The following is a 27,715-nucleotide window of genomic DNA, read 5'->3' as shown; positions in this document are numbered from 1 at the left end:
CCATATTTGCTATTTTACATGTTTCGGGCTCACATCCATTTTGTCCGGGCCAGAAGAAGGCCAGCAGTGCTGCATCATTGCCTGAAGTGGCCCACTTCCATATGCTATCTGTGACAGTTTGCAAAATGCATACAATATCTATTATGTATCCAATACATATTTATTTGACATTTCATATCTTATGTCCCTCACATTTTTGTCAGGTTATAGTTACATATGGGTAACATTATTAGGTTACAACTCAAAATTGTAGTTTTTCTGCCTCTTCAGCCAACAAAAAGTACAGATCACAAGTGAATCTATAAGTTTTAGTTATTTACAACTTAATCTAAAAATGTTAAAAAGGTAAATATAAATTGATTCCATAAGGGATTCAAAAGGAATTTGGTAAGCAAATTCAATGCTGGATTTGATAAAATGCAAAATTTACTGCAAACTCCCAGGTTGCATCCCACTCCCACTGAGACAACGAGCCTCCCACTCTCCATGGCACTACAACAATCTGGGTTGTGACCTCTTGAGTGGTGGCAATACTTTCCCTGACCTTTACTCTCGGTGTTCACAGTAAGTAGCTTCTGTGTTCCCACTACAAATGCCTTAAGAGGTCACTGTGGTCCTCGCAAAACTGCTGTTGTAAGTTTAGTCCTATTATAACAAACTTATTTACTCACTTGACCACTTGCTGACCCCAGAGAACCTTCTAGTATTGTTTGTTTTGGTGTTACAGCCACTTTAAAGCCAAATATCCCCACTGAGCTTTTCTGTGCGAAGCTGTCAGTAACGTTGTCTGTAAAAGGGCACATGCACGCACACACATGCATCCTGCTGAACGCGCATATGTTCACACTCAGTATATTGGTGCCCTGTCCCACCTGGCTTCCTGTCTAACTATGTGAATGTGTCCTGACCTTGATGCTCACAGGAACCTCCTCCCTAAACAGCTGTTTCCACGTGTCCCACCAATCACTGTCCTCCAAACACAAGGAAACGGAGAAATTGTGCTGTAGTCACCGTCTCTGAACTCCACTCACACACAATATGTGGGTATCACATAATGAATTTCAAATTCTGAATGGGTAAAAGGTCCCGATAAATGCATCTGGGAAAACGGTTTGAATAACACAAAATTGGCTCTCAGTGAGACATTTAGGATTATTAACTGTCGGAAGGGATCATTTTCCCCCTTTGATCATTCTGGGAGTATAAATAGGGAACAATATGACCTTGTTCAGCGTGGGGGAATTAGCCATAAAGCGCTGGTGACTGAGGGACTGTTTGATCCATAACACACCCTTTGGGGAAACACTGTTTTTTCATACAAAATTCATTAAGTTGACTTATTCCTGTGAAACGGAGAAGACAGGGTGGTGCAAGGATGGAAATACGCGTGTGTATATTACACAAAACAAGCTGTCAAAATGGAATATAAATAATGAGGCTGTCAACATGTGTGCCAGGCCTTCACCAACAAACCACAGTTTATGTCAGGGGAGCGGGGCTTAACAAAAACTCTCACACACACCTACGGGAGAAAGTGGCAACTTAGTTTTCAAGGCAGAGTGTTTCTGCTTCTCCACCCTCCTTGTGTTTTTCTGCTGTTTTCCCAGTTTCTTCTCGAAAGCCTGCAGATGTGTAGCTATGAGAAAGAAAACAGGCAGCAGTCCTCCGGCTTTGGTTAGCATGGGGAGACATGCCAGAAAAACAAAGACCTCTGAACTGTACAAACACCACAGCAGAAAAACTTCAGCAAGGACCACCCATGGAGGTGGCAAGTGAGCAACCACGACCAAAACCAGCTTCTTGGATCAGGGTGCTACTAGATAAAGAGCATGACATGCATGGATGGATAAAGAGTCAGAGACAGATGTGCCGCATAAACGGCAATACGAGAAATGAGGAGGACAGAAAAAGGAGTAAATGGGGATGTGGCCATGTCTTAATGCAGCCCAGTATCCTCGGGAATTACATTCACACTAGACGATTCCGCACCTCACAATCGTCCAATTGCAATGCTCAGTGCCAGTAGAAGATAGAGCTGTGCCCTTTATGTAGTAGTGAGGTGTGTAGTAAGGCTGTGCAGGCCAGGGTGTTGGATGCACATGCAGTGCAACTTTCATGCTGGAGAGAGTCATGCAGCATCCTGTTAAATACCTGCAATTATCATTTGCATTTATTAACTGTAACCACAATCTTTCTCCAACCTTAACCAAGTGCATGTGTTGCCTAACAATAACAATAGTATACGTGCCGTAACCTTACCTCAACTGCCATGCACAGATATTGTAGAAAGAAAGAATCGTAGCATTAAACGCTAAAAAACTTTAAATAGAATCATCTTGTCTTGTGATATTGTTGTATATTGAAGCTGAGACCCAAAAGAGGTATTTATCCACTGCAATCATTTGCAATAACATGCCTCCAAATCCTCCTCATCCAGAGAACCCTGCAACTCTCCAACACTTCACCAATTACCACTTTCCTTAATTACATTTGCCTGCTGCAGGCCTGGGGCTGCAGCCTGTCTTTCTGTACATCTGTGTTGGTCTGTTTGCACACCCATGGGTGTTTATATGCACGAGATGTAGGCTCGGACATGTGCAGGACATCTACATTTTCTCTCATAGATTTCCTGCTTTGACTAGCTTGCTAGCGGCAGGCGTGTCTTTTCTTTCCTGAGACAGACGAATAAACATTATTGTTGGACCAAAGGCCAGTAGCTTGTATAGGACAAGGTCATGACTTGTATCAGTTGTGCATGTGTGTCAGTGTGTGTGCTCAGGAAAGACACAAAAAGGTTGGGCTGTCTAAATACATGAAATAACAGAAAAGGGAAGATAAGCAAGAGGGAATACAAGAGAAGTTAGAAAATTAGGCATTACATACATTATCAACAGGGCGTGTAAAGTTGAGTCTGAGGTTGTGAATTTGTTTTTTATGGCACATTGTTTGCTAATTTAAGTTGGCAAATAAATGGTCTTTACAACACTTTCAGTCAGACAGGCTTTTTCCTGCTGTTAGCTGCAGGCTTTCCTTTCCTTTCACAGCATATAGCCAGTCCCAACAAAAACACTGTTATCATTTTGTAACACGTGGCCAAAATCGCCAGTAATCCAGTCGAGTAAAAATTCCAGGACAAACAAACAAATCACATTTTGTGTCTAACATTGTTCTACTTTTGGGCTGTAAAATTCAAATACCTTGTAGTGAGATGGATGGGTGTGTTCTCTGCAGGCCAATTTCTCGTGGGAAGAATGTGAATTGCAGATCTAGGACGTTTTGAAAAAAACATATTAATGATCTGTTAGTGTTGCAATTACAGTTCAATTGCATAAAATTGTCACAAATGCAGTTTGGTGGAATTCATTTAAACACAGACAGCACGCTGGGATTTTATGATGCCATTTCATGTCTGAGTATATTTTAGTGTCTGCACTAGATGTCGGTGTGACAGAAGGCCGTAATAATAAAAAATCTAACAAAAATGCTGCACATTAACTCTATGACCTTTGGATTTGATTTATATAGATGCGACAGTAAATCATGCCTCATCCAATGGGACTTTAACACATACATTTATAGTATATCCGATGATCTCATCTATAAAAAGCCAACAAATTTTATACCAATATGCTTTCTTTTCTTGCTTGGGGCTAATCTTCCCCCTCTTTTTGCCTTATAAAGCTGAATGCTATCCTGGAAAAGATATTAGCCTGTGTTTTGTATGAAACCTAAAGCCACATCACTAACTTTATTCGAATCCCCACCACCACTTAATATAATGTAACTCTACATTCCATGTTAATTTATGTCCATAGCAGCTGGAGTGGATGGAAGTGGATGGAATCTGGGCACCAAGTGGACTAAACACTGTATATATAGAGAAGAACTTGTGTCCATACAGTTATAAAGTGAGTTATTGTAGATCTCTCCACTCGTTACTGACCCTCTGTTCATCATGTATCTCCTTCTATTCTCTTGTTCTCCCTCTCCAACCTCTTGCCCTTCATCCTCCGCATATTTCTCCCTTGCTGTGTGTTTTAAGGCTGAGCCCTCAACCCAACCAGTGGGCTGTGGTTCCCTCCTAAACCATTCACATGGAACTGGTTAGAAAGACATTCCTTCCATGGAGGGAATGTCTGGCACCAAGCGCCTGTAATACAGAAATCATAAACGGGAGGTCCAGCCTAATCACATCCCGTGGCACTCTCACCCTCTCTGAGCTCCCTCTTCCTCCTTCCTCTTCCTCTCATCCTCTCTGAGGAGTTATTAAGAAGGGGATGGGGAGACCGAGAGCATTAGCTGATCCTATCTTTTCCTTTCCTGTGTAATATAAGGGTGTAAATCACTTGTGGAAATCGAGCGGATCAGATTCTGGTGGTTGGCAAATATTCTTGCTTATCTGATCCTCTGATTCCTATTCCAGAGAAAAAGTGCTTCTATTTCCATAAATAAATAAATACATAAAATGTTATGGATTGGGTGCGTAGAAAGTCTGTTGTTTTGTTTTGCAGTTGCTATAACACACTCCCAAAGTTTCTCTGAGCAACAGGGATGTAATGCCATGTTCAACAGGCTATGGTTAAAGTTTGATTAATCAAAGTTGGCTGACAGTCTGCAATGCATTACATATGGGAGAGAAATCTGTCTCTGTACTTTCAACACACTGAAAAGAAAAATCCACAAGTCCATAAAATAAAAACACATCATCCCTTAAAACAAGTGCACATGTGATATTTCTAACACTAGTTTAGTGTTGAAAATATCATTTTGGCCTGAATGTTTGTTTGAATGTTTTAATGATCTTTTGGTTTTGAAATAACAGCCTCAGTTAAATCTCAATTAAATATGACTGACAGGGATTATTGCTAAACCAAGTACACAGAGTAGTAAATCAGGTGAAAGGCATAATATGTGCCAACAGATTGGTAAACTTTAAAGCCACATTAATCAATATTTTCATATCAACAATGGATCAAATGAATAAGTGTAATATGAGAGGGACCACTCAGTGATGAACTCACACAGAATTATCACCTGACTGTGCAATTTTTTTTGCATCTTTCAGCTTATTGTTTTGGATTGGCAGGCTGTAACTTTATTGTTTTGTTTGGTTCACTCTTACTCATGGAGTAGTTTTCAGCTGTTTGCAGTGAAAAAGTTCTGATAAACCTACTGTACCAACACCAATCACAGACAAAGTTAGTGACTAGCAGGTGAACACATCAAAATATTCAGCTGCTTATGATGTTTCAGATATTGCCAAATATTTCCACTAAGGAGTTGGGGAAAACAACCTACAGCTAAATAAAGAATATAGGATTTACATTTGTGGGATGGCCAAAAATACAACTCATGATTATTGATAATGTTGCTCCCAGTCTGCTGGATGTGTAAATAGGCTATTTACACATTCAGTTTGCTAAGACATTTGCCATTAAGGTATTATAAGGTGATAATGTGTCACCATTGTGTTTATGTCTTGCTCTGCTGCCACCAAGTGGCCAAAAATTAATTAATACTGCTTTTAGGTTAACCGGAAACAAGTAGCCCTCAGTCAAGATTGGAGACTCAATGGACTGCTAAGACATGCAGTAGTGCCAAGTTAGCAATAGCACTAGTGAACTAGTTTATGCTTTCCACTGTTAACTTATAACATCAGTTGGCAGTACAAGCTGTTATTACACCATTGTCATGCAGGGATTTGACCCAAAATTATTTTATGAGTTTTCTTTGGGAGATTATCTGAAGATTATGTATGTTGTCTTTTTACCAAAGCAGCATGTTTGATTTGACTTCTCCAGCAAAGTATGGTATCCAATTGTGGTTACTGTTAAACCATTTATAGTTTAATTATCGTATCTTTCAAAAACAAAAATGAGACAATCCTAGTGATAATATGCACAGTATGTGCTGTTAGCATTTTGCCAAGGTGCCATTTTTGATACTACCACTGGGAGTCACCAAAGTCAGACATTTTTTTAATGTACAACAAGTCACAGTATAGGAAAAAAGTGTGAGATAATTGTGCAAGAATTTTTCTTTTGATGAGTTGCAACTCAGTTAAGTCTCCTTAACAAGGGGACACACAGACAGGCAGAAGTATCAACTATGGCTGTGGATACTAAATTTCACAGCTATATTACAAATCAATCACCTCCAATAAACAGAAATTTGGTCCATGCCCTGCTCTCCTCTACACACTGTGCCTTTATCTTCCCTTGGAACTGTGTATTCTCCCTAATAAGCTCCAACAAGTCTTCCTCAGTCTTCCTGCTCACTTTGGAGGCCATACAGATGTCCTGCCTCTGTTTCCTCCTCCTGTTTCTCCACTGCTGCACTTGGCCCCGATTTGTCCTCTTGGATAAAAGCAATGAGAAACGGGGCAGCTGAGGATTGCCTCTGTCCCAGTGCCTCATCCATGAGGACAAACCAGCGCCAAGTAGAAGCAGTGGGTTTTCCACTTCACGTTCCCTCTCCTGACCCTTGGTAGCTGAAATCCTAAAACAGAGAAAAATCTTAACCATAACATGAAACACTTTTTAAAAAAGTGTCCAAACCATTTTAGCTGATAGCTGTTGATTGTGCTGTCTGAAATGACAACTCTCGCTGGAGGATTTTGTCAGCTTTAGGGTCTATAATTAACACTGGTGCTTAAACTGTCCACATGATATTCTTGGTTGTTATTTGGTAACGTGCTCTGTTGCCAGTGTGTGTAATATTTAAATATTTTCCTATTGAAACATATAGACCTACTATTCTGTACCATTTTGGTAAGCAAAGGTCTCTATTTTGTGCCACTGAAAAGCTGGCAGTAGTACATTTGGAGTCAAATGCCATTTTTCTTCGGTGCTAGTCCATTTTTCATTAGCCCATTGACCTTCTCATTTAATTTCCAGTAATACCAGTATTTCTCAAACTGTGATCTGGGCTCAGGGTGGTTCTAAAATTAACTAAAACATTAGAAATGATTAACTTTTCATGTCGAGGTGATTTCATGTGCACATGGGCACATGTTCATCCATACTGTCACCCAGAACACACAAACACACACAATGCTGTCACCACATGTAAGAAAGTGCTATATAGCAGGGAACTGATGATTGCTCTAATTTCAAAATGTTCACCTTTTCTGTCTCACCCTCTCTCCTCCTGTCTCTCTAATGCTTGGTCTTTCTTTGTGTTTTGCTCATAAACTGAAAGTGGCACCTCTACATCTCTCCTGGTTTGGGTTTCTAAAGGAAACACTCCATCAGTGGACCTCTGAAAAACTGGCTGAGGGAAACAATGGTGCCCTTGAATTTCTCCTGCTCATTTTGCATGTAATGATATCTAGATTAAACACAATATTATTGTTGGCCCATGCAAGCCAATCATGATTTTCTCTCACCCATGCATCAAGAGTATGGTGCACGTGGAAATAGTCCTTATTTCAAAACACCAGTCTTACTTACAGCTTCCTGATGGTAGTTTTGGGGAGAGGGGTAAAAAAAAGAGGGAGAGGGTAATTACAGTGTAGGGAGGAAAGGAATACTGAAGCAGCAAGGGAACAAAAAAGCATGTGCAAAATCAACAGTTGTACTGGGCAAGTAATGTTGGCTCACCCTGGCATCTATGTTCATTTTTAAAGCTTCAGCATCAACAGTTTGTGATTGAATTTGTTCCATTCCTGTCAGACATGATGAGGTGATGATGAGCATCCAAGTTCAGAAATGTTCAGTAAGTAAACAAACAAATCTTTATGGGATGAGACTGGTGTTATTCTATATTTTGTTAGTGTCAATAAATCCCATTAAAAGACCAAAACCAACAATGAGTTAGTGCAGTTTATAATACTTTCATACTGCCATCCTGTTTGAGGCACTCAGCACAAAGCTCGTTGATCTTCTACTGAAGAAGTAAGAGGTCATAAATATATTTTATTTTTCAAAAAGGCTAAACAATTTCCTAAAACAGCTGGGCACTGTAGTTTTAAGCACACCTTACTCAAACAGGATTAAACAGTGCATTTATTGGGGACTATTTTCAGCCGTGGATTAATACACATTTGCATTAGTGAGTTATTTCCAGCAACAGGACATTGTATGACTCAAAATAAACTAAAGTATTAGTGTTAATTATAATGAAGGAATATTTCTGTGCAATGGTGTGGCTCACTGATGTGTTTCAATTGTTTTTGGACAACAGTGGAGCTCATATGGCACAGAGGAATAAGTAATATCAGGCTTTGTGTTTCTACACAAGCAACAGTAGGATCAATTCATTGTTGGTTTTGCTCTTTTCACAGTATTTGTTGAAAATAAGGAAATATAAAATATCACCAGCCTTATTCTTTAAAACCTAATCCTCAAGCTGGACTGAATAAACTGAATCATCAGTAGCTTTTGGCTTCCAAGCTTCCCTCACTGGTGATTTAAATCACCATTGTCAGTTCAGCCATGTTACTGCCTGTTTGAAAGACTTTGAAATCCACATAATCATGATGGGATAACTGTTGCAGATACAAGGTTGCTGAGGTTTTAACCTTATAAACAATGCTTATATAGGCCTAGCTTTGTACTGACCTGGGAAAAAAGTTTGAACCTACAACAGCCTGACCTTGTTTAGAATCTGAAAGACTGAAATGAACAATCATAAGTAATGCCATAACATCACAGTGTTTTGGAATGGTGATGGGATGGCTTAGTGGTGTGTGTACTAATGGGCATTTGAGTGGTAATGCATCCTTTAGCTTAAAAAAGACTAAACTACTTAATTATTGACAACAAATCTTTCTCTCCTGAATTGGAGTTGAACAAAATGATTAGAATTAGCAAAGGGATTCATAATTTCCACCTCTATCTTAGCTGAGATGTTGTCAGTCTGGGAAGGTCTACTACAACAGTAGTGCCCAAATACATCAGGATCACCTGCTTTACCATGAGAAGACTCATGATGCACAACAGCCTCATCTACAAACAAGATCATCCCAATACAATCTGAACTTTCACTCCCATTGCTTCATAGTAAATGTGTCCTCTCTACCACCACCAAGCTACCAACATTCTTCCCTTAATTTCTCTCCTCTCATCTATCTCTTCACCTGGGTCCCCTGAATAGCAGGAGCACACAGGAACGTAGGGTAATCTGTCTGGGCCAATGTGCTGGGCTATGCATGGGCTCATGTTGAGGCCAGCCTAATCACCTTTCGGATCAGCATGGAGAACAGAGGAGGCTGTACCTTTTATCCCAAACCAAAGTCAACAAGGCAGGATTCCTGGGAAGCATTGCAGACATTCTTGAAAGCAAAAAGGAGGGGTAAAAAAAGAGCCATTGAACCCCTTCTCCCAAATATAAGAGGAGTCGAAAGTGAAGACAAGAGGGCACATGCTTGGGTGTGTGTTCTTTTGGAATAAGACAAGGTGCTCCAAATAGGCTTTCAACTTACTTTCTTATTATGCGTAAATTAACTCCATAAGCTGCTTCCCATCCTGTGCCAGGCCAAAAGTTTGGCTAGTGACCTGAGGTAATTAATAACTCCCTTACCTAGGTGCTGTTTGCACAGATGGACTTCCTCCTTCAGAATTGGCCACCCTTTTTGCCGGTGCTATTTCCTCCCTCCCGCCTGAGCTATCACATGCTGTGTAAACACTGACATTCGCTGAACATGCCAAGCACAGCAGCACTCCTGTGTGAGTTTGAATGTACGAGTCAGTTTGCCCCAAAGCTGCCCATGTAGAATCTGTGCCCATACATTTTCTGTCTGTCTGTATGTCTGCAGGTCCACCACTTTGGTCTACACTGAAATATCTCAACAACTATTTGATGGATTGCCATGGAAATTTTGTACAGACATTCATGGTCCCCAAAGGATGAATCTAACAGACTTTTGTGATTCCCTGACTTTTCCTCTAGCACCACCATGAGGTTTTGTGTGAAAGGTCTCAACAACTATTTGATGGATTGCCATGAAATTCAGTGACATTCATGTCTCCCTCAGAATAATTTGGAATAACATTGGTGATCTCTTAACTTTCAGTCTAACACAACCATCAGATCAAACTTTCAATTTCTTGATTAGTTTGGTTTATGACCAAATACCTGGAAAACCACTGGTCTCAGCTGTAATTTGTGTTTAGTGCTAATTGGTAAACATTAACATGCTATTGCACTAAATCAAGATGGGGACCACAGTAAACATCACACCTACTAAACATCGGCATGTTGCATGTTAGCATTGTCATTGTGAACATGTTGCATGCTGATATCAGCATTTCACTCAAAGCGCAGCTGTGCCTAAGAACAAACAGAGCCTCTAGAGTGGCTATTAACTCTAAGTCTTGTTCTTTTGTGTGTGACATACCCTTATTAATAGAAGAGTATTCATTATAAATCTTCCGTATGCTCTCCTTCAGGCTCATAATAACAAGTACAACCACATCAAAGAGAAGAGAAAATAGAGAGAAATTGAAAGAAACAGAACAAAAAGACAAAGTTGAGGGTAAGTGGTGGAGAGAAAGTAGAGAGTGGTGGCAGTAGGAGGATGGGATTGGAGACTATTTGGCCAAGGATGTCAGAGAGGAATCAGTGAATAACTTGGCTTGTTTCTTTGTGGTGAGAACAGCATGGGCTGTAGGCTGGAGCCAGAGCCCACAATGTCTAGCCTGGAAGGTTCTCTCATTAGAAAGATTGGAGCGCGCAACCTCCTGGGAACCGCAGCGCCAGAGTGCAGCACTCATCAGAGCCCTGGGAACGCTCACTCTCAAGACCATCTCAGGTATAAAGTTATGGAGATCAAAGATTTACTTTTCCCTATAATGGCTTGTCCTATTTCACGTCACCCTTGTCTTTTGTCTCTGTGCAGCATGTGTCTGAAGTTTGTGGTGATGCTTGGAATTGCCATGCGAATATCCCACCCCTCTGTGTTTGTTGATTGAGAATGTGTCTGAGAACATCCAATAAGACATGCATGGAGTCTCTGTACTGTCTCCAATGCCAGAAAAGTCCCCTTTGAAGGACTGCAAAGGCATGCCAGTGTTTTTTGTTAAAACACTCGTTTTATAGCTTTCAGGGAGCTAAGCTTTGCTGGTTGGCAGGAGAAATGACAAAATACAGAGAGGGAGCAAAAGAGGGAAGGGGAGTAAAAAGGCCAAGGGTACAAGTATTCCAGTGTGGGGTCCTCGGCATACAGATCATCGGACCATCTGCAGCAAGGCCTCAGAGGCGGTCTTTAATGTTCCCCTTAAATGAGGAGAAAAAATATTTGAACCTGTGTACTCAGCCGGAAACCATAAACGGTCAGGAGCCTTAACAAGAGCCATGCACTTGTAATTGTAACAATCAAAAAGTCATAGGGATACACATATAGAAGTGTGTTCTCTCCTAAATTATCCCTGGCATGTTGATCTAATAGCAGGTTGTAAAATGCATGTATATCTGACTTTCCAAAATGTCATTTAACCTTTTTTGCAAGGATGCCCGTATTCTTTAAGGATAATGAGAATACTTTTTAAAGGTCATTATTGAGTTAGCTAGTGAGTTTAACTTGTGGAATGCTATGTGTATGTGTGTTTGCCTAAATGACTGACTGCCTGACAGCATGATTTCTGTATGTGAGACACTCACATGTGCTTAAGTATGTGTGTGGCTTGTCAACGTCTATATTGAGAAATCTGTTGATTATTGTGTAACTATGACCTCAACTAAAGAGGTGGTTATTAAAAGTCATCAAATGGAACATAACTCTAAAGTCAGTAGTTTACATGTTACTGTTATTTTAGTATGTGTGTGATGCTTAATGGGTCCTTAAGTGAATTGCAAGAGTTTTTTTTTTCGTATGAACGTGAAACATGACCAGTGTCTGTCTTTGTTTATTCATTATGGCTGATTATCAGTTCTATACTAAACTTATAATACTAGGTTCCAATGTTGAAAGTGCACTACTTTGGCAAATATTCAGTCCATGCTTCCATCTTTGATGTCAGCCTCTTACCCACGCCTACTGCCTTGTAGTAAAGACTGAAAACCGCATGCTTATTGTTGTTTTAAAGGGAAATTATGTATTGATATTGACTAGCAATTAACATTGATTCAGTATATCATATGAAGTGTCTTCATGGTAAGAATTAAGGGACATTGATAATTTGCTTATTTTCAATTTACTATACATTTTACACAAGACAGTGTCGTAGACTATTCGTGATCCCTTACCCAATGTGTCTTTGAGTAGGCTTTTCAACCCTCCACAGGATAAGCCATTAGTTTTTGAGTTTTTTTAAGGTCAGCATGTAAGCTGACCATGGAGTGACATCTTTGCATTTGCATTTTGCTATAAATGTAAGGTAAGTTTGAGCATGCTGACTTTGGCAAGTGGTTGGGTTAAGACTGACTGAGACTAAGGGCCAGGTTATGCTAGAAAACAACTAGTTTGCACAATGGGTGGTCTGAACACATTGGAAGGCAAAAGAGCTAATGGCTGTTCCGAACAGCCACACTCAAAGGTGGAGTGAAAAGCCGACACACAATGGATAACAGCATAACATTTTTGCTGTCTCTCCTCAAAGGCATTCATAGTGTTGAACTCGGCTGTAAAGAGGAAAAGCAGCAGAAATAGTTGTGTAATTAAATGAAAAAAGAGCAAAACAGAAACAAGTTCAAATCCTGCTTACTTTCACACCTCCACAGGCCTCGCCAATCACTGTTTCAGTTTTGGAAAGTTACAGAAACTGTCAGATGCAGCAGCCCCAGAGATGTGGGGGAAAGGGGGTTTCCGAGGCTGTTTCACTATCCAACAAGCAGTTCTGATAAAGTATACTGGCACCTAAACGTTGCTTTGTTTGAAGACACTAAGGAGAGATGTTAATCAAGACTTTTGCTGTTCTCCAACTCAAAGCAGCAGCCTCAACCTAGCCAATTGAATCTGTATTAATGGAAGAGGCTGGAATCAGTGAACATATAACTTGGCACTTCAACACAAGAAAAAGCTTGCTGTTTTTACTTTTCTTAAGATGTATTATTGAATACACAAATAATGAGATTAGAAGCAAATATTTATTTTTCCATTATGGTCACTAAAATGTGTAAAAAGCACTAAGTGCACACTAAAAGGCCTCAGAGGAGCACTCTCTCCTGAAAGCGACAGGTGTTTTAGGAGTGACTACAGTCCTCAGCAAAAACAGCAGTCAGTTATACATCTGGGGCTTTTAAAGCAGGTTCACTCTTTATTTTAACAAACTTTTGTGGCTTAGTGTGTGTTTTCAGACACGTGGACAGCTGGTTGTGATTGAGCAAAAGTGCTGGGTTTGGTACCAGGGAACCACAGGTGAGTTGTAGCCACCTTGAAGCCATGACTCAGCACTCCTTCCCCTACTTCCATTCTGGAGGCAGAAAAACACCATGACGAAACTGTTGAATAGGGCATGTGTCCAACAGTCTAAACTGTCACTGACATTAAGAGCAAATACAAGCAAATTTTAAAGAACACCATTTATGACTCTCTGCTCCAGCCACTTCTCCCTAATGTTACTGTTTTTCAAAATAGCTGCACTGCAAAGTGTTTAGTTGCTACCCTCATCATTCTCTTCTACGTCAATCCTCAAAGGTTAAGAGCTTGCTCTTTCCTAAAATACCCAGCCAGAATATTTTCAACATTTACCTCATGACTTGTATGAATGAAAAGGCTTTCTGTGTGGAGAGCTTGGTGATTAATTTTGCCCCCAGCATCATAACTGTGCTGATTGTATTCACCCTTGTCATGACTGCCTCAAAAACCGTGGCAAATAACAGGCAGCGACACAAAAAAGTTAGTACGTCAGTAGCATTGGCGTGTATGCGTGAGTGATAAAATAGTGAGTGTACTGTTGTATAGCAAAAGGAAAAGCAAAGACAAAGATGTGGAGTGTGGAGAGTAGGGAGCAGAGTTTCCCCTTTCCCTCTCATCATGGAACACATATGGTGTACTCTTATAGTGCTGTAGTACACCGAGCCCAGGTGTACTTTCCCCCCCCCACCCCCTCATAAAGATGGGGTGCCAACAGGAACCATGACAAAGCAATTTTAACCAATTCTCAAAACAAAATATACAGCCTGCAGGCAACACTCTCCCTCAACCTCAGCACAAGGATCCTGCTTGTACACTCCATAAGTAAGAGGAGAGATTAACACAACACAGGCTGCATTACATCACAATGGCTAATGACAGTGTGTCCACTAACAGAGTATCTGACCCCTTAATGTGGCATATGTCCAAACAATGAGACTGTAACATCAGAGACCACCTAATTAATCTTTGTTTAGGGCATTTCACAGAGTTCAAAAATGTAAGTCGGTTGTGGTCAGTAAAGACAACAACCGGCACTCCTAAACCCACATACACATCAAAATGACACAAAGCTCTACGACAAAGCCCTAGCCCAAAGACAAATGCAAAAGTCTCCTTTTCAATCACAGAGTAGTTAAGCTCCTACCCACCCCCTGATTGTCAGACTGCATCAATACCGCACCTGCCCCCATGTGACTGGTATTCACCTGCAGCTTGAACGGCTTCTCCACACCGGGGGTGGCCAGCTGCACAGCACTACACAAAAGGCCTTGACATTCTGGAAAGCCTGCTGACAAACAGGAGGCCACATATATTTAACATTTAAAACTTCCTACAGAAACTGCGGTAGTATCCTACCATCCCCAAGAACCATATTAGTTCCTTTTTGTCATTGGCAAAGGAAACTGCTTTATAGAAGGCACCTTTTCTCGCACTTGGCCCTGGCCCACAACATGTCCAAGGTACATTACTGTTGCATGAGAAAAATCACATTTTGCCAGATTAACTGTCAGTCGTGCAGCAGCATAACATTCAAACAATAGGTGAATGTGTAAAACATGACTGTCCCAACAGTCACTGTAGACAACCACATCATCCAAATAGCACAACCTTCCAAATCCCCAACCACCATATTCATCAAACGTTGGAATGTTTCTGTTGCGTTCCGCAAGCCCAAAAGGCATCACCTTCTATGAATACAGGCCAAATGGAGTTATAAATGCAGAAATCTCTTGCGCCCTTTGGGACCATGGTACCTGCCAAAATCCCTTAAGCAGATCAAATTTACTCATGAACTTTGCAAATCCAACTTGATCGATGCAATCATCCATCTGCGGAAGTGGAAATGCGTCCGGCTTAGTGACACTGCTGACCTTACAAAAGTCTGAGCAAAATCTGGGGGCGTTATCAGACTTAAGGACAAGCAGACATGGAGAGGCCCAGCTAGAAGATGATGGTTCAGCAGTATTGTTTTCAAGCATATACTTGACCTCTGCGTCTAAATACTTACGCTTATCAGCAGACACACAGTAAAAACACTGTTTGATCAGTTTTGCATCCCACACCTCTATATCACACTCTACAAGGTGGGTTTGTGAAGCTGTGTCACCAAACAAACTTGGAAAACTGCTAATTAGCTCAGCCTACTCAACACGCTTTGACTCTTGCAAATGGCCTAACAAATTATCCAAGTTGTTAAGAGTTTCAGTGTTTTAGCCAACCACACAACAACACTTGATCAAAACTGTGAGACTCTTCCATCTCTGTCACTGCCACTGACTGAGAGAGGGAACCTACCACAGTGCTCACAAGACTGGCAGGCTGGACACACTCAGAACTATGTACCTTTACTCCACTCGGCTCAACTGCAAGAGAGTAGTACGGCTTCCACAGATTGACATGACAAAGCTGTGATTTCTTACTCTGCTCTGGAGTAGAAATCAAGTAGTTCTCCTCTGAGGTCTGATTTACAACCATGTGAGGACCTGTGAACCTGGCCTGAAAGGATGACCCAACAATTGGTAAAAGAGCCAGCATTTGATGGCCAGGACTGAATTGGCGCCGCTAAGCCCATTGGTCATAAACACGCTTCATTTTCTCTTGTGCTGTAGCCAATTTCTCCATTGCCAATTCCCCTGCAACATATAACCTATGCCTGAACCCATTTACATAGTCAATCAGGTTTTTTGGAGGTTCACTACTCTTAAAATTGTCCCTGCCAGAGGACCACGCAGAGAATGTGCAAACACCAAGTCATTGGGACTAAACCCTATGCTCTCCTGGGTTACCTCCCTGGCTGCCAACATTAACCACAGCAGACCTTCCTCCCAATCCCTGCCCAACTCTGTGCAAAATGCATGCAGCAGTGACTTAAGTGTCTGATGAAAATGTTCCAGTGCCCCCTGACTTTGTGCATGATAGGCTGACGACTGAGAGTGCTTTACTTGAAGTTGTTTTAACACCTGTCCAAATATATGGGAGGAAAAGTTAGGGCCTTGATCACTTTGAACAACACTGGGGATTCCAAAGATGTAAATTAATTGCAAGTGCTTTAACCACAGACATAGTTGTTATTGACCGCAAGGGATATGCAGCTGGATAACTGGTGGCCTCAAAAGATACTTTGCTCCTGAACTTGCAGGTTTTCTCATTTTTCTCAACTTCAGCCCGATGCTTTAACTTTTGTTCCATGTTGTTGTTACAACAGTATTACAAATGCTCCATTTGTAACAACAGTAACTACTACTGCTGTTCAAAGGACAAACCAGTACTCTGACCTGTCAGTGAAGACAAACCAGCAGTATCCTCAACAATACCTCCCGCTTCACCTGGCAACACCATCATCTCATACAGGTTAGCCTTTTACAATAGACTTAACTGTGTCCTTGAGCCCTTTGTCACTGACTTCAACCTTATAGTGGCCTGCAATTTTCAACAACTGCTCCTTTGCGCAGCCATCTAAAAACAAGTCTGATGGAATCTCAAAAAAGTCCTCAACATGAGCCATTTTACAAACCCAGACCAATGGAAAGCAGTAGTCAACATGCTGGCTGTAAAAAAGGCAAACACGAGCGTCCCCTCTATCTGCCTAACCAAATACTAAACTAATTCACCCATAGTCTTTATGTGGTTAGTTGCGGCGGGCACTCAAGACTGCTGGTATGGAGAAGTGACCAGTATCTGGCAACCCCCCAACAAACACGGACATGCTCCCGAGACAAAGATCTAACTGCATTCACCCCAACACAAAAAAAACAACAAACCAGCGAAACTCAAAGGAGCAACGCTGCTATGCCTAACAGGGGAAAATAGCTATATCTCCCAAACAATTACACACCAGCATGTCAACACTTTCCTTTGGTGAACAGGTCTTCCAATCCACAACTCCAACCATGCTCTTCTGAACACCAGCAAAGGCACTCAGCTCACCCAGGTGTTTTCTCTGACTTCAATTACACAGAACGAGGCCCAAACCAGAATATGCAAATAAATCAGGGAACCAGGTGGCATACATACCAACCCCATCACAGATTGGTCCCTCTACTCAGACTACCTGGGAAACCCCTACAATCAACAGCACCTGGACACGTTTCAGCACAAAGAGAACAACTGATTAAATGAACACAAACATAACACCTAGGAACCAGAAATAGACGAGCCACCAATTTGTCATGACTGGCTCAAAAACCATGACAAATAATGGGAGGCGACACAAAGAAGTTAAATCAAAAAAACTTTAATTTATTTGAAACAACTAAAAATGTTAAAACACTATTGGGTGTGGCAGTCAGTGAGTCAGTAGCGTTGATATGTATGCGAGAGTGATAAAATAGTGAGTGGAAAAGCAAGTAAAAGGAAAAGCAAAGACAAAGATGGGGAGCATGGAGACAGTTTCCTCTTTCTCTCTCATCATGGAACAAGTGGGGTGTACTCTTATAGTACTGGGAACACCGGGTCCAGGTGTTCCCAATGAACAACGAACTGACCACACCTGCTGGGCATCTGCAACACAAAACACAAAGACAAGCAGCCAGCCCAACAGCCAAAAGAGGTGAGGTCATCACACCCTGCAGGGACAAATGTCTAAGTTGGACTGGTCTAAACGAATGATTTGACATTCCCACTGCAAATAGAGCATTCTGAAAACTGACATGCCCTCTCCAGCAAACTGCCAAGGCAATAACAAAAGCATTTTTTCAATTAAATGGTCTTGACACCAGAGAGGCCGGGTGCTATTTTCAGACCATTTGCTAAATTGGGGGCGCTGCACAGTAATATTGCTTCTTAGAAACAGAGAGCTACTGCTTTAATACACAATTCACAATGTACTAATTTTATCTAAATTTCCTGAAACTCTACATTAAGAAAGACACTTGATATAAACATGTAACACATGTAACATGTGTTATAGTCAGTTTGAAGAAATGTGATCAACATCATTCATTTGGCAACCTTAGCACAAAATGTGGCACTATTTCCTAATTCCAGATCGGGCCTTAAAACATACCTATCAAAGCAAAAAGACTTCTGGAAGCACTTTACTCAAATTAACTACATCTGGCAGAACTAATCTGAAGAAATAATCAGCTAAAATCACATATCATTACCCTGCATATACAGTATGTTTATCAATTGATCTGCACTGGGGAGTAATACGGCCAGTCAAAGGCCTTGAGCCATGAAGGTTTTTTATTTGCATTTAGTTCTAACTTTGATAACTTACCCTGATGTAAATCATACGGGCAATCCACACTGATTGGATCATGCACTATATTTTTTGATGGACCAGTGCTTCGGCCTGGACAAAATCCTACTGCAAATTTACAAAGGTTGCAGTGTTACATAAAGAGAGCACTTGTGAAACTTCATATAAATTATTGCTTTATTGCTGGGGTGGAAGGATACATGAGTAATAGATTAATTGATTACTTATCAGACATGCACCTGATCGATCTTTTGTTTCACTATAATCTTTTTTCCTTCAGTATATGAGGACTGTGAGTATGCACATGTGTGTGGAAATAACAAGGTGCCACACAACCAAGATGGCATTCTAAAATACCATGTTAGCCTGAATATAAGACAACATCTGTTTCTGGAACTTGGTTTGAAAAAGCAGTGGTTCTGTTATATTAGAGGACTAAGCATTAGATTTTATTCACAACACTAGATATTCTTTCTTTTTAAATTGAAAGAGTGTCTCCTACAGAGTGTCACATTATGGGTTGTTTGTAGCCTTAATGTTGCTAGGTTAGCAAGTTTCTTCAAGTCCGTTTCTAGTGTGTCTTTTGGAGTTAGTCAGCTCTTAAAACTGTTTTGGAAGCCCAGTTAAACCTGTGGGAGTTTCTGACAGCACATGTAATGTGTTTTGCGACCCATCTCAAAGTATTTTTCTGAACTAATGCCAATTGTGCATATTCTGTGTAATATGAAACCTCGCTACATCAGTACACTTATAATACATTAAAAATTGAAGAAACAGATGTTTGATGGATAGACTGGTTGTTCTGTTTATATTATTATTATTCATTTGATATCATAACATCCATATTGCATCGACTTATGGGACTCTTCTGGCTGAAGTCTGCACCCCAAACAGACTCTCTGGAGAGTCCACTTGACATTTGTTACATACATTAATACTACCCTCACAATGAATTATAATAACTTTGGTGATGTCTTAATTTTTGTCCTAGTGCCATCATCAGGTCCAAATTTTACTCTGTGCAATACTTTGGTTTAAGACCACATGCCTGCAAAATTAATGACATTCCCATCAGCCTCAGCTGTCCGTTGTGTTTACTGCAAATGTTACCATAACAAAACTATTGACAATGTATGACAACTGATTCTTCTATCTTCCATTAATCCCACCCTGCAGCCATGAAAATGTCAAAAGTATCCCCCCCACTTCTTTACACTGTAGATATGCACTTGAAGTGTGCACATGCAATCCTTAAATTCTAAGCAGACATGGACCACACTGATGCCAGGACAACCATGTTTCAGAGATTTTGCTCCATTTCACACTTACATGAAAGAGCTTCACTTAATTGTGTGTCTGTGCAGGTGTGTGTGCACTGTTATCTGAGTTTCCCTGAGCATGCACACACCTTACAGAGAGTACATCCTGATAAATCAAGGCCTCTGATCTCTCAGCCAGGAATTCCAGACTGCCTGGGCCACACCATTCAGATCCGTGAAATACGGAAACAGCGGCTCCACGCACCAAGAATTCAAAGAATGCCATTAGACTCCATTTGTTTTCTGCAGAGGTGACAAGGAGAGGGAGGGTAGTGGGGTGCAGATATTTTCTGATTTTTTTGAACAATTGAAATAATCCACTTTTAACTATGGCCACATGTAGTGCTTTTGGTAGACCACACACGATCACTGAGACATGCATAAATTAGTCTTCAGCCACATGTAAAAACACACCTACAGTACAAAACACAAAGCACAGAACTTCAAAGCCATAAAAAAAGGATGAATCAAACACTGACATGCAGCCAGAAGTGCACACAGATACACTACATATATAGAAAATGTCTTAACAGACTACTCATCCATTATGCTGTATCAGAACTGACTTTTCTCTAGCAGCTTCCATCCCATCATGCTGTCTTCAGCCAGCTCATTAGCAGGATTGGTGTACTGTTACATCAGGAAAGACAAGGTGGGTGGAACACACAAGGAGCTGAGCAGTATCTCAGCAGGACAAACAGCCTGCTGCAGCCTCTGTATGCATAGTTTTTGATGAATGTTCCAGGTGTTTCATGGGTTCTCGCAAGGTGAAATCACAAAGGAAATGTCAAGTTTTCATGATGAAGATGTGCGAAAGTCTTGCTTGTAGGTTGGAGTGTATTTGGATGTGACCACCAAGCTTCAGACTGCGGGAGTGGAGCATGATTTCATGCTAAAGTAGTTGTGTGATTTATGCATCAGTTCTGATTAGAAGTAAAACGAATAAAAGAAAAACATACCTGATGGAACTACAAAGCCAAATATTTGCTGATGTTCCTTTACTGTGCTGTGTTTGAGACTGAGTGTGTGTGTGTGTGTGTGTATATGTATGTGTGTGTGTGTGCATGTATGTGTGGCAATATCAAAGGAGACACCACAGGCAGAGTCACACAACTGGAATTTGCAAAGAGAGGAGCTGACAGTATAATCTAATGCCCCTGATCAAAAGCCACCAAGAGGACATTCAACCCTGTAATTTGAGCTAGAAGCCCAAAGTTTTGAGCTTGGTTCTTTGTTGTGGTGAGGGCCCTCTTCTGCTTCTATTTCTCCATATCTGTTCAGGGATACATGACAAACTGAGAGGCATGTACCACTGTCAGGCTCTGAGAGGTGAGAAAAAGCCTTATCATTGATTTAAAATGTAACAGGAAACAGTCTGAGTGCCAAAGATGCACTGGTTAAAGGGGCCATATTATGAAAAACTCACTTTTTCAGTGCTTTTGTGTATATATTTGTGTCTCTGATGTGGCTATTCACACACAAATTGTGAAATAAGACAACCCAGTCAGTTTGGTGTGGGTTGTACTCTCATGATTCAACAAGCCATTCAGATTTGATGCCCCTTCTTACATCACATGGGGCTTCACTGAAATTGTACTGTCCCCCATTTGTCTCTATCTGAGTCTCCACCCAATAAATTTCCTGAGGTCCACCATGTTTTTCTCGCAAGCACTGGCTGAGACCAGCTAAACTAAGCTAAGCTAAGCTAAGGGCGAAAAATTTGCACGTATCGCAGGGCTGGACTAGGGACAGAGGCCCTGCTTGCTGAGAGATGGCTGCTGAGCGCCAGCCAGCTCTGATGATGAGAGAGCTGGGGAGCAGAGCCTCGGAGTCCTGCTGCTGCTGCTTCTGATTTTTTAAACTTGGGGCAAATAAACAAATGATCCCGCAGTCAAACTTGTGCGAGTAATGCAAGGCATTTGATGTGTTTGCTGCACCACTCATGGGTACTGCTATGTTTTCTCTGTCAGCCATGTTTCTGCAGGGTTCACACTCAACAGCTGCCTTGGTAGCCGGCACACCCTGTGGAAGAGGGGGGTGAGGTGGGCGGGACAGGCACTCAAACTGTCCATTCTGAACAGGGCTATTTAGACAGGATGAAAAGGCTGCTGTGGTGCTTGATCCTTGTGCTATTTGCTATGTGCTACCAAAGCATGTCAGATACATTTTATTAAGACCCCAGGGAACTGTGTTAACTTGTGGAAAAGGGGTATAATATGGCCCCTTTAAGGTGTTATTCTGTGTGCTGGGCGAGTTCCTGTTTCAGACAAAAATATAAGTCATCAGTGTGACTTCCAAGGTGGACAGTTGAGTTTGTCCTGATCAGCCAGGAGCCGACTTGAACATAATGCAAAAGACTGAAAGCAGATTTGTTGATCCAGTAGAAGCCAAGTCCCAGTAAGGGAAAATGGGATTCTCATCATACATCCTCCTTACTCTTTCCATATATGTCTTTCATTACAAAAGTGGAACAAAAAATATCTTCAAATTGCATTTAAAAATCAGAGTCCGAAGTAAGACTCCCAATCCTATCTTTATTTTCATGCTTGTCAGGTCACTACAAAAGGCCAATGCTGAATAAAAACATTCGCCATTGCAGTGTATCATTGCCTCAGAACATGAGAAGGAGCTGGAAGCTCATCAAACTGCCGCTCTTGGGAAAGCGAGAGAAAACATTTCCAAGCATGTCAGATTTTACTGACACACATTTCACCACCTCAGACTCAGAAAAGAAGATGCATTTCTGAAGGAGATAGGTAGGAGTTTGGATGGGCTTGATGGCATTTGGAAGTAAAAGGTCATTTAAAGGCCTGTTTACTTGAAGTGAAATGAACTTCTAGCAACATCTGTTAATCCAGTTTTATGTTTTTATCAACTTCTTAGAAATAGAAAGAGAGGGTGCTTTTTAAGATTTAGATTTAAAGTTGGTTCACTTGTGAGTTGTTTAGTTTAACTATTTCATCCCAAGTTAATATTTTTTTGACCACTGAAAGAAGTAAGTTTTGGCCCTATCATGACATCTGACCTGCAATTCCAACTGGGGCCACTAAGCCAAAATCATTCCAAAACCCAGGACTGTTCCTGGGTAAATTAATACTAATAGCATTTTAAGGAATATTATCTCTCTGGCAATGGGGGACTTGGGAATTTCAGCATACTTCACATTAAACAATTTAGCTAGCCATTTTTGGGATTGTGTGCCTGTATTAAAGAATAGATAGCTGAGAACTGACAGGAAATGGTCATGGTCAACAACCATAGACTGTATATAAAGATGGACGTAGTGAGGTGTGACGTCATCCATTGGTTTACATTGGGGCCGGTTTGAAGCCAAGAGTTGCTGCTTATGGTCGGCACCATCTTTTAAGTTTGGAGCCAGGACCTTCCAAATGAGGAGGGGTGTTGCCTTTCACACTTTGGAAACATGCCTCGCTACTTCAGACTGAAGAAATAACATCTTACTGGAAACACTAGGGGCTAATGTTAACTACATTAGCAAAGTTCTGCTAACAGGGCAGGTATCATAATGAAGTAACATTAAACTTACCGAAGTATTGCACCAATAGTCGACTCAGTGCAAGCAATAATTTCCAAATGACAACCAGCACACTTATCAGATGCCCTGAATTGAGATTGAGACCATAACGATTCAACACCTTTTGAATGGGACTCAATAGGAGCCAGGGATTTTTTGAGCAGGCATCTAGTGGCAGTGGGTGGTATTGCAATTTAATGCACCTCCACATTGGCTTCAGCCACAAGCTTTGGTAGTTGCCACTTGTCAGCAACTTAACTTTAATCCTACTGACTGGGGTACCCGCAGACCCCAGAGGTTTACTTTTTGTCATATCTCACAGGTGCTTTCTCTATCATTCCAATTTTTCATGACTTTGTCAATCAATTTGTTCCTCAATGACTTCATATCAGTGTTTTCTGTGTCTGTTTTAATTTGTGATTTTTAAAAATACCAATGTATTGGTGTTCTCAGGGACCCCAGTGAAAAGCACCCGATTCCACCTATGCAGTTTTAATTGCTGGAACCATTTAGTGAGTTCATATTCAACATGGGTCCTAATTTAAAGTATCACACACTATCAGGGGAGCACTCTGTCAATCATTTTGAAGGCTTTGTAGAAAGATTGTACTTGGGATAAAAGCTGAAAGAAAAGTATATATTTTCGTTTTAAACAATATGCAAATCAACTGTAACTTTCCTAAAACAATGATAATCTGCTGTTTGTTTCAGGTGACATTAATTACATAACTACTAACAATGATGGTTGGCTATGATGGTTGTTTCTTAGAGTGGTTTATTCTTAAGGTCCTGAGGTACCCGAGTTGGTAGTCCTTGTATGTTAAATATGTTGGTAGGATAAGGGTTGAACCCTTTGGCCACCAGTACTACACCATTTTATTTTAGTAAGTATTTCTCTATTTATTATGTGTACCTCTCAATGTTGTAATTGTTTTGTCTATAGCAATCACACAGCAATCTTTTAGTCTTATGTGCAATTGTGTGGCTTTAAGTGAGATGTTTGGAAAAGATCTAACTTTATCTTTTTGCAGCACTGAAACATTGCTCCATTGAAAAGGTTGAGTTTAAACTACAGTGTCTTATGAACTTCAGTGGAGTTTTGACTAGCTAGTGCTTTAATGCTCTTTTAATGAAGTGTGTCTAGAAGCCTGGTCTCAATAAGAGTTGATTAGTTTTAATGTCAACACTGAGACTAGAATGACAACAAGACCGAAATGAAGAAATTCAAAAAAAAAAAAAAAAACACACATTAACTGTACTATGCACACACACACACACACACACACACACACATACACACACTGGCATGCAAATGCCCAGCCAGGTGTATCCACTCAGGAGGTATAATACATCTCAGGCCACATTTTTATAGGCCCTTATCGCTAATATAAGCTGTGAACCTTTCTATGGCAAATACCTGCCTGCTCGGAGGCAGAAAATTACATGCTAGGCATTAGGTCATTTTGAAACAATGTCCATATTTTTATACTTTTTATTTGAGGTTTGTGGCTTATAAGTCTGAGCCTGTGCATCAAGGGTCTCATATAACCTGTGTTTTAACACGCCATTATGCTGTAATATCCAGACGCCCTGCTTCTGTTGAAGATCATATTGGTTGTTCCCAACTTTGGGTAACTGCTCTTTACCTTTTCCCTTCACTGTCTGCGTCAAGAAGACAAGTTTCATGAGGTATGCCAGTGTGGGCAAAGAATGCTGAAAATGTAGAGGAATTGCTAAGATTGGATCAGAGGGTGCAGGGGGTGAGACTGGAATTTGTTGCCATTGATAGCATCTTGCTCAGAGCACAGTGGAGGATTACACTAAATGCAACTGAGATACGAAGGGTAGTTACGTAGAGTATATCAGCACAAGGTTGAACATAATGTATATACTTTTAAAATGTTACAATAGAAAGTCCATTCACCATTAGATGCAGAAGTTAAGTTCTGAATTTTCCCTTTCATTCTCACAGTTGAACACTCTGACCGTCCCCCTCCCCTCACCATCTCCGTGTCCTCTGGACTACCTATGAAGTCTCTGATTCATGGCTGCAGGTCAAACATTTTGGCAGAGGATCCAGCAATTAAAGATCATTGAGGGTGCTCTTCCACTCTGTTCAAATCTCTCTCCTCTTCTCCCACTCCAGTGAGAACAGCCTGAGGCTACTAAAATACATCTGACCCTTGCCCTGTATTTGACCTGGCAGTTAAAACAAATATATACATCGCTCCCCAGACAGTTTCCCTTTCTCTCCTCCTGGGCTAAATAAACGAAGAAATAGCACACGTGAGTTTCCTCTTCATCATTATGTCCGCTTCCTGATACTATTGTTATCTCACCCTGCATTTCTAAATTTTATTTTCTCTTTCTCTCTTGCTATCAAGGGCCACCATATCCCACTGGCCTGATGAGAAAGAAAAAAAAATCCATCACAGACCAATGCTCAACCAGTCCAGTCATGGGGGAATGACAGGGCCAGTTTGGATGACAACATTATTTGCCAGAGAAAAAAAAAAAAACACATGAATAGTGGCTTGGGGAATTATTTTATCGTCCCAGAATCCCCTGAGGTCTGGCCATGCACTCAACAACGCCAAATATTCGAGACGCCTCACTGCCTGTTCCTTTCACAACAGAGCAATTCATAGTCAATCAGCGGCGTACCTTTCCACTAGGTCTGATCCAGCACATCTCCCCCTGATTTATTTTGACTACTATCTCTGCAAAGAAGTCTAGACACGCACCTCGTCACCACTGATTCTTTTGTAAATGAAAGGCGGTGGAAAAAAAAAGAGAAGAGAGAGTGATGGGAGCATTCCTTCTCATTCCTTAAAAGGGAACACACAGACACATATTTGCCATAGTTCAGAATTGAGGAAAGAAACCTGAAAGAGCATGATGGATAGTTTTTTGTCGGAGATAGGATTATGAGATGAATGCGCCATGGCACGTGAAAAGACGAGTGTAAAGACAGACAGAAGAATGCAGTGTTTGATAAAATAAACATAATCATTTATCAGCCTAGATTTGGCTGCTGTCAAATAGTTTGAGTTTTTGTAAGTTTTTGCTTGAGCATCGTCTAGATCCATGATGAAGCTGTCCTATGAGAGCAATACACAGCTTATCACTGCAATAATGTCATTACACTTTACCTAAATGTATCTGCTATTGTATGCTGGGAGTGAGATAGTGAGAAAGAGTATCTGTGTCTGTGAGTAAGGTCAGACGTTGTGGCATTCATCCGGGTCATGACGACCCAGCTTGGGTGTCTTTGATGGGCCCAGAGTTTTGAGACACCTGTCTCAACACAATGGATCTGAATGAAAGGCTTTAAAAAATTTAGGTGAATCTTTTCTTTTCATATTACAATTATTTCCCAGTTAAAGGTGAATATCTCAAAAGCTTATAAAACCAGAACTAGATCTGCATAGCACAAGAGAGAAAATGTGTTTCTTTGTGATTTGGGTGAATTGACTCTTTAAAGAAAAGGGAAAATTCTGTAGTTTTCGTTATTGTTTCTACTGGTTAAGATAACATTGTACTCACTAATGTAATGACTGAGATCTGGGAACATGGCAACATCACTCCAATGAAGTCTGACAGGGCGAGAAACACGATCAGACAATTTGGCCACATTATTTAAACCACTTTATTGGGAGGTAAAACCAAATCTGAGTGCACCCAAATTGATGGTATTAATCCATAATTGCATAGGAAAACTATTGGTGCACAACTACGGCTAATAGGGTAGGTCAGGTTTAACCCAAAAATTGGTCTGCAAACTGTAATGGCTGCTTACAATGGACAGTTTGGGTAATACTTTTACCATTCAGCTGTGTTTTTTCTTCCCAACAAGTTTGGCTTACCCAGGGGTTTGTTTTTAAACCTGCCTGATGGTCTTGCTGCTTTTTTCTTAGCTTTGTCTCCACAGCCATGTTAGCAATTAACTAGGTGAGCACAATGTTAGTGATATAGACAGGAATGAACAGAAAATTAGTCCCAGACTAACTGGAATGCCCCTTTAAGGCTGTCACACGTTTCTCAGACAAATTCAGTTTTACACTTTCTACTTTGTTGTGCCAGTTCTTACACTCCATGCCAACCTTTTTCACTTGGGCCAGTCAAAACATATACGGTCAGTGCCGCTCCTGTCCTCTCCCAGCACGCCTGATCAAAGCCTGTTGCTGAGGAGCTTTTCACCAGACCCTTTGCAACACATCAGCGGATAATTCCAAAATCCTGTGCAATCCCAGACCGTGGCATCGTTCCGAGCTTCTTCCGGATATATCGATCAAACCTCATAGAGGAAAAACATTTCCAAAGCTGTGAGCGTGGCTACACACCTGAGACCACTTGCTGAA

At 40.9% G+C, this 27,715-nt stretch overlaps 1 protein-coding gene across 8 annotated transcripts in view; it reads right to left on the bottom strand.

Annotated features, from left to right (window-relative positions):
- Positions 1–27,715, bottom strand: part of col8a2 (collagen, type VIII, alpha 2) — a 123,343-nt gene that overhangs the window by 55,701 nt on the left and 39,927 nt on the right. For 3 of the 8 annotated variants that reach the window (XM_042435193.1, XM_042435188.1, XM_042435195.1), the window contains 3 exons: positions 20,386–20,449; positions 19,909–20,062; positions 3,198–3,266 (listed from right to left, as the gene is read on the bottom strand). The exons of 1 other annotated variant lie outside the window; for it this stretch is intronic. The gene's annotated coding sequence lies outside the window, so the exon portion shown is untranslated. Of the gene's footprint in view, positions 1–3,197; positions 3,267–3,943; positions 4,060–19,908; positions 20,063–20,385; positions 23,077–27,715 lie in introns of those variants that run through there. 4 more of the 8 variants (XM_042435194.1, XM_042435191.1, XM_042435196.1 and 1 more) reach the window with 4 other exon arrangements.

Source organism: Thunnus maccoyii, chromosome 15, assembly GCF_910596095.1.
Source record: "Thunnus maccoyii chromosome 15, fThuMac1.1, whole genome shotgun sequence".
Classification (NCBI taxonomy): domain Eukaryota; kingdom Metazoa; phylum Chordata; class Actinopteri; order Scombriformes; family Scombridae; genus Thunnus; species Thunnus maccoyii.
Note: the sequence above shows the minus strand (reverse complement) of the source record. Positions and strands in the feature narration are given on the sequence as shown.